The 6,732-nt window shown below is 42.0% G+C and overlaps 1 pseudogene; it reads left to right on the top strand.

Annotated features, from left to right (window-relative positions):
- Positions 1-3,807: 3,807 nt before the first annotated feature.
- On the top strand, positions 3,808-4,128 carry LOC148000228 (cytochrome c, somatic pseudogene; annotated as a pseudogene).
- Positions 4,129-6,732: the final 2,604 nt, after the last annotated feature.

Raw genomic sequence — 6,732 nt, 5'->3', positions numbered from 1 at the left:
GGACCACCAGCAGGCTGGCCTGTTGCCTGCCCTGCTCCTCCTTCAGTTGCTTCAGCACAGAGTCACTGAGTGTGATGAGGATCAGCACTGAAATGGAAGACAGCGACCAGGCCAGCTATGCTGCAAGGCAAGCCCAAGGAGTCCATGTCAGTAGGCAAATAGCACACCAGCCTCTCTCCAGACCTGGAAATCAGCCTCTCGTACATGTCCTTAACCAGCACAGGACAAAGCCCAGCCTTGGCCTTGAATAGTAGAAGTTGGGCCAGCATTCCCTGCAGTTGGGGTAAAAATAGTGAACAATAGCCAGGGAAGTGTGACAATAGGAATAATTCCCTTCACAGTGTTTTAGGGTTCCCCAAGCTCCATTCACACAAGCTCAGCCCCTTGTTGAGACACTTGTACCCAATTTTTACACTTTCCTTGAGTCAGGTTACTCCTCCAGCGTTTGTTTGTCTTCATCCCTACAGGACATTCAGGAAGTCAGGAAGCAAACAGTGACAACCTTGAATAAAGTCTTTGCCTTTGTAGAGCTTTCATTATTAGTATCAGAAACCTTCTCTGGAAGAGCACTGCAACTTTCCAAAGAGAGGCTAGGAAGACAAAACAGGAAAATGTAGCAGACACAAATGGGAAGAAAAAGGCTAAAAATCATAACAATCACACAAACAAGACCCATTTTCAGAAAAAACACAAATTGATTCTTTGGGAGCTTTGTTAGCAACCTTATAGTGTAACCTTTGTCCTGCCCCTCAGAAACCACTGTATAAACTCAAATAGTAAAGAAAATTTCCCAGCACTTGGGAGATGTCAGAGGAGGATAAGGCGTGTAAAACATAGCTAGCTTTGGTCCATTTTTAGGATTAGGTATAATAGAGTCCATCAAAATTATAGACAATCTGGGTAGCCACTCTTTGCTTCAGGAAGGTACAAGAGGTAGTTCAATTAACTTATCCAGAATAGAGGAGCCAGCAATCGGAAGGAGCCATTCTCATGTCCCAAAATTTTTACTGGATGAGGTTTATGTCCTAGGCCAATGAGATAGGGGACCTAGAAGGATGCAAGCCCTATAAGCCTATAGAAGAAGAGAACTGGAATATCGCTCTCAAGGTTTTTAAAAACTATTGTCGTGTGCAAGTCCGCATCTTGGCCATTAATGTGTTTTCTCTATGGCAGAGTTCCCTTTAAGGAGAATTTTAGATTTAAAACTTTTCAGTTATCGCTAGTATCTTTAATTTGTTTTCCTATTTCCAAAAGTAGTTTAAGGGTCATCAACAGACATAATGAGGCCAAAGCTATATGAGATACTGCCTCAAGACAAAATACAATACAGAAAAAGGGGTGGGGTAAAGAGATGGGCCAGTCATTGGTGTGCTTGCTCTGCTGTATTTAAACCCTAGTACCTACATTAAAAATGATATGTGTGATTGGCCAGTTAAGGTCCTGGCCTTGAATCCTAGCCTTCAGGAGGCAGAGGCAATTGGATTTCTGTGAGTTCCAGGGCATTATGGTTTACAAAGCCACTTCCAGGACAGCCAGGGCTTCACAGAGAAACCATGTCATAGCCAGGCAGCTGGGTGACGCCTTTAATTGCAGCACTAGGCATAAAGAAGAGGTGACTCTCTGAGTTTGAGGATAGTATGGTCTATATTTTTTTTAAAAAAGACAAAAAGAAACTTTTAAAAAAGTGTAAAGGCATGAAAAATCATAGACATTTTTCTTATGACACACAATCCTTTCAATCCCATGACATACCAACTCACATAGGAATAGGCACACACATTAACATACAGAGAAAGGAAACAAGGAAAAGGAAAGTTTCATAAATGAAAGTAAGCATACACAGTTTTGTATACATCTCTCTTTTTAAAAAGAGATTTATTTAATGTTTGTGAATACACTGTCTCTATCTTCAGACTGACGAGAGAAGAGGGCATTACATCTAATTACAGATAGCTGTGAGCCACCATGAGGTTGATGGGAATTGAACTCAGGACTCCTGAAAGTCAGTGCTTTTAAGAATGGAGGCATTTCTCCAACCCCTATATATCTTTTTTTAAAGTCTTCTTTTGTTTTATTTTATTTTTATTAGATATATTTCTTTATTTATATTTCAAATGTTATTCCCTTTCCCGCTTTCCTGTCCAAAACTCCAAACCCCGCCCCCTCCCCCATATGGGTGTTCCTCCCCATCTACCCCACTTACCACCCCCTGACATTCCCCTGCGCTGGGGGTCCAACCTTGGCAGGACCAAGGGCTTCCCCTACCACTGGTGCTCCAACAAGGCTATTCTCTGCTATGTATATGTAGTTGGAGCCCTGGGTCAGTCCACGTATAGTCTTTTGGTACTGGTTTAGTCCCTGGCAGATCTGGTTGGTTGGCATTGTTGTTCTTATGGGGTTGTAAGCCCCTTCAGCTCTTTTAATCCTTCCTCTAATTCCCCCAAAGGGGGTCCTATTCTCAGTTCAGTGGTTTGCTGCTAGCATTGACCTCTGTATTGGACATGATCTGGCTGTGTCTCTCAGGAGAGATCTATATTCGGTCCCTTTCCTCATGTACTTTTTAGCTTCATCAATCTTATCTGTTTTCAGTGGTTGTATATATATGGGCAACATGTGGGGCAGCCTCTGAATGGCCATTCCTTCAGTGTCTTCTCTAAACTTTGCCTGCATATCCCCTCCTATGGATATTTTTGTTGTCCCTTTTAAGAAGGAGTGGGAGCATCCACATTTTGGGCATCCTTATTTATGAGCTTCCTGTGGTCTGTGGATTGCATCTTGGGTAATTCGCGCTTTTGTGCTAATATCCACTTATCAATGAGTTTTTCTGTGTGTGTTTTTCTGTGATGGGGTTACCTCACTCAGGATATTTTCTAGTTCATTCCATTTGCCTATGAATTTCATAAAGTCATTGTTTTTGGTAGCTGAGTAGTACTCCATTGTGTAGATGTACCACAATTTATGAATCCATTCCTCTGTTGAAGGGCATCTGGGATTTTTTCCAGTTCCGGGTTATTATAAATAAGACTGCTATGAACATAGTGGAGCATGTGTCTTTGTTGTATGTTGGAGCATCTTTTGGGTATATGCCCAGGAGAGGTATAGCTGGGTCCTCAGGTAGTGCAATGTCCAATTTTCTGAGGAACCTCCAGACTGATTTCCAGACTGGTTGTACCAGGTTGCAATCCCACCAACAGTGGAGGAGTGTTCCTTTCTCCACATCCTTGCCAGCATCTGCTGTCAGAAGAGTTTTGGTCTTAGCCATTCTGATTGGTATGAGGAAGAATCTCAGGGTTGTTTTGATTTGCATTTCTGTAATGACTGTAGGTAGTTTTTGTGTCTGAAGGCTGTTGGACAAACCCAGCCCTCACTAGTTACATCATCAGACCCTTAAATGATACCCTTATATCTTCTCCATCTGTAAACTGTCAGCTATCAACCTGTAAAGTTTTGTGATTTATGTAAAAATGAGCAAGATATAGAAGAGAAAGTGGGAAAGAACCTAGGCACAGGGAAAAATTTCCTGAACAGAATGCCAATGGTTTGTGCTCTAAGATCAAGAATCAAGAAATGGAACCTCATAAAACTGCAAAGCATCTGTAAGGAAAAGGACACTGTTGTTAGGACAAAATGGCAAGCAACAGATTGGGAAAAGATCTTTATCAATCCTTCATCTGATAGAGGGCTAATATTTAATATATACAAAGAACTCAAGAAGTTAGATTCCAGAGAATCAAATAACACTATTAAAAATGGGGCATAGAGAGAGCAGGACATCTGTCCAAGACTCTGATCATTTGTGGTGTTGAACAGTCCAGACAGACTTTTAAATGGGTGATGTTGAAAAAGGCAAGAAGATTTTTGTTCAGAAGTGTGCCCAGTGCCATACTGTGGAAAAAAGAGGCAAGCATAAGACTGGACCAAACCTCCATGGTCTGCTTCGGTGGAAGACAGGCCAGGCTGCTGGATTCTCTTACAGAGATGCCAACAAGAACAAAGGCATCACCTGGGGAGAGGATACCCTGATGGAGTATTTGGAAAAATCCCAAAAAGTACATCCCTGGAACAAAAATGATCTTCGCTGGAATTAAGAAGAAGGGAGAAAGGGCGGACCTAATAGTTTATCTTTAAAAAGGCTAGTAATGTATAATTTCACTGCCTTATTTATTACAAAACAAATGTCTCATGGCTTTTAATGTATACCATAAGTTAATTCATACACCAAATTCAGATCATGAATGGCTGACAATGTTTTTGTTGGACAGTCCCGATTTAAGTAAAACTGTCTTGTCATTAAAAAAAATGGGGCATAGAGCTAAACAAAGAATTCTCAACTGAGGAATATCAAATGGCTGAGAAGCACATAAAGAAATGTTCAACATTCTTAGTCATCAGGGAAATGCAAATCAAAACAACCCTGATATACCACCTCACACCAGTCAGAATGACTAAGATCAAATACTCAGGTAACAGTAGGTGCTGGTGAGAATGTGGAGAAATAGCAATACTCCTCTATTTTTGGTGGTATTGCAAGCTGGTACAACCACTCTAGAAATTAGTCTGGCAGTTCCTCAGAAAATTTGACATAGTACTACCTGAGGCCCAGCTATACCACTCTCAAAAGATGCTCCAACATATAACAAGGACACATGCTCTACTATGTTCATGGCAGCCTTATTTATAATAGCCAGAAGCTAGAAAGAACCCAGATGTCCTTCAATAGAGGAATGGATACAGAAAATCTTGTACATTTACACAATGGAGGAATACTCAGCTTTTAAAAACAATGACAGCATGAAATTCTTAAGCAAATATATGAAACTAGAAAATATCATCTTGAGTGAGGTAACCCAGTCAGAAAAGAACACACATGGTATGCACTCACTGATAAGTGTATATTATCCTAAAAGCTGGGAATTCCTAAGGAAAAAAAATCACAGATCATATGAAGCCCAAGAAGAAGGAAGATCAAAATGTGGATGCTTCATTTCTTCTTAGAAGGGAGAACAAAATTCTCACAGGAGGAAATACAGGGACAAATAGTGGAGCAGGCACTGAAGTAAAGGTCATACAGAGGGTGCCCCACCTGGGGATCTATCTTATATGCTCCCATCAAACCCAGTCACTATTGCTGATGCAAAAAAGTGCTTGCTGACAGGAGCCAGATATGGTTGTCTCCTGAGAGGCTCTACCAGAGCCCTAATGATACAGGTCAGGATGGTTGCAGCTAACCATCGGTCTGAACAAGGGGACCCCCTATGGAGGAGGTAGAGAAAAGACTGAAAGAGCTGAAGGGGTTTGCAACACCATAGGAAGAACAACAATATCAACAAACCAAACCCCATCAGAGCTCTCAGGGACAAAACCACCAACCAATGAGTACACATGTAGGGATCCATGACTCCAGCCACATATGTAGCAGAGGATGGCATTGTCTAGCATCCCTAGGCGAAAAAGCCCTTGGCCCTGTGAAGACTTGTTTCCACAGTGTAGGGTAATGGCAGGGCATTGAGGTTGGAGTAGGTGGGTGAGAATTGGAGCATCCTCATAGAAAAAAAGTTATGGGGTATGGGGGGAGAGAGTATTGTCCCATCCTGCAGGATAGTCAACGAGGGTCCAGAGGGTACCTGGAAGAGAATGGGGAACAAGAGACACGAAGGACGCCAAGACAAGAGTCTGATCAAGGCGCCAAGTTTAATGCTTCCAGGCTCTGGTTATATACAGTAGCAAGGCAGAGGGATGAGGAAGTCTTCAGGCGGCCGGCAGACCTTGATATGCTAGCCAATAGGGTAGTTGGCTCACTCCTGCGGGATGTTGGCCTAGGTCTTGTAGGAAGTTGGCCTCTAGAAGAAGATCACAATCGTGTGTGTCTGTAGGAAATTGGCTCTCAGCAAAAGGTCACAAGCCCTGGGTCTATAGGGGTCTGTAGGAAGCTGGCTCTTTTGCAAAGGTCACGAGCCCTAGGTCTGTATGAAGCTAGTTCCCAAGAAAAGGTCAGGAGCCTCCACTTAGCAAACCTGTTGGACCACCAGATTTGTATCAGTGCTTCTGGCAAGCCTTGTAACTGAGCAATGCTAACCACCAGATTGGTATCGACACTTTAGCTAGGACATTAGGCTTTTTCCACTGAGCTTGTCCTTTAGGTGAAAAAAAATCTGAAAGCTTTTTTCTGTCCTAATTAGCTCAATGTTGGGGTCTCAGGAAAGTCGGCCCCTCACAGAGTATGGGAAATGTGGAAAAGGGGATAGCATTTGAAATGTAAATACATAAAATATCCAAGAAAAATAAAATTAAAAAATGAGTAAGATATGCATCTTTTTTGCGTGAAAATGGTTTTCACCTTTAACAAATAATAAAGCAATATGCATACAATACTGTTTCAAAACAAACTGATTATTTATTTGAAGTAAATATTTAATTGGCACCCTTATATTAAAAACAAAAACACACTTCGGATCCTGTGAAATTTTTCTCTGTTGAAAACATTGGTAGTGAATGGATAAAGTTTAAAACACCCCTGCCCTTCACCATCAAGAAAGACAGCCTCCTGCTGTGAGGGTCACAGAGAAACCTTGACAATTTCCTGATGGCCCTGGCAATCCGTAAGTTTAGGGTAGAAAAGGAAGTTGTCCCTGGTTTCCTAGGTTCCCCTATGGCAGAATATGCTTCTTGTATGTGTCTCAGGGAAACACACACAACCCTCAGTGCCACCCCCAGCCTCAAGTTGTGAGCTAT

This window comes from Rattus norvegicus, chromosome 17, assembly GCF_021556685.1.
Source record: "Rattus norvegicus strain SHRSP/BbbUtx chromosome 17, alternate assembly SHRSP_T2T, whole genome shotgun sequence".
NCBI lineage: Eukaryota > Metazoa > Chordata > Mammalia > Rodentia > Muridae > Rattus > Rattus norvegicus.
The sequence above is the reverse complement of the archived record's forward strand: the minus strand, read 5'-3'. Positions and strand labels throughout refer to the sequence as shown.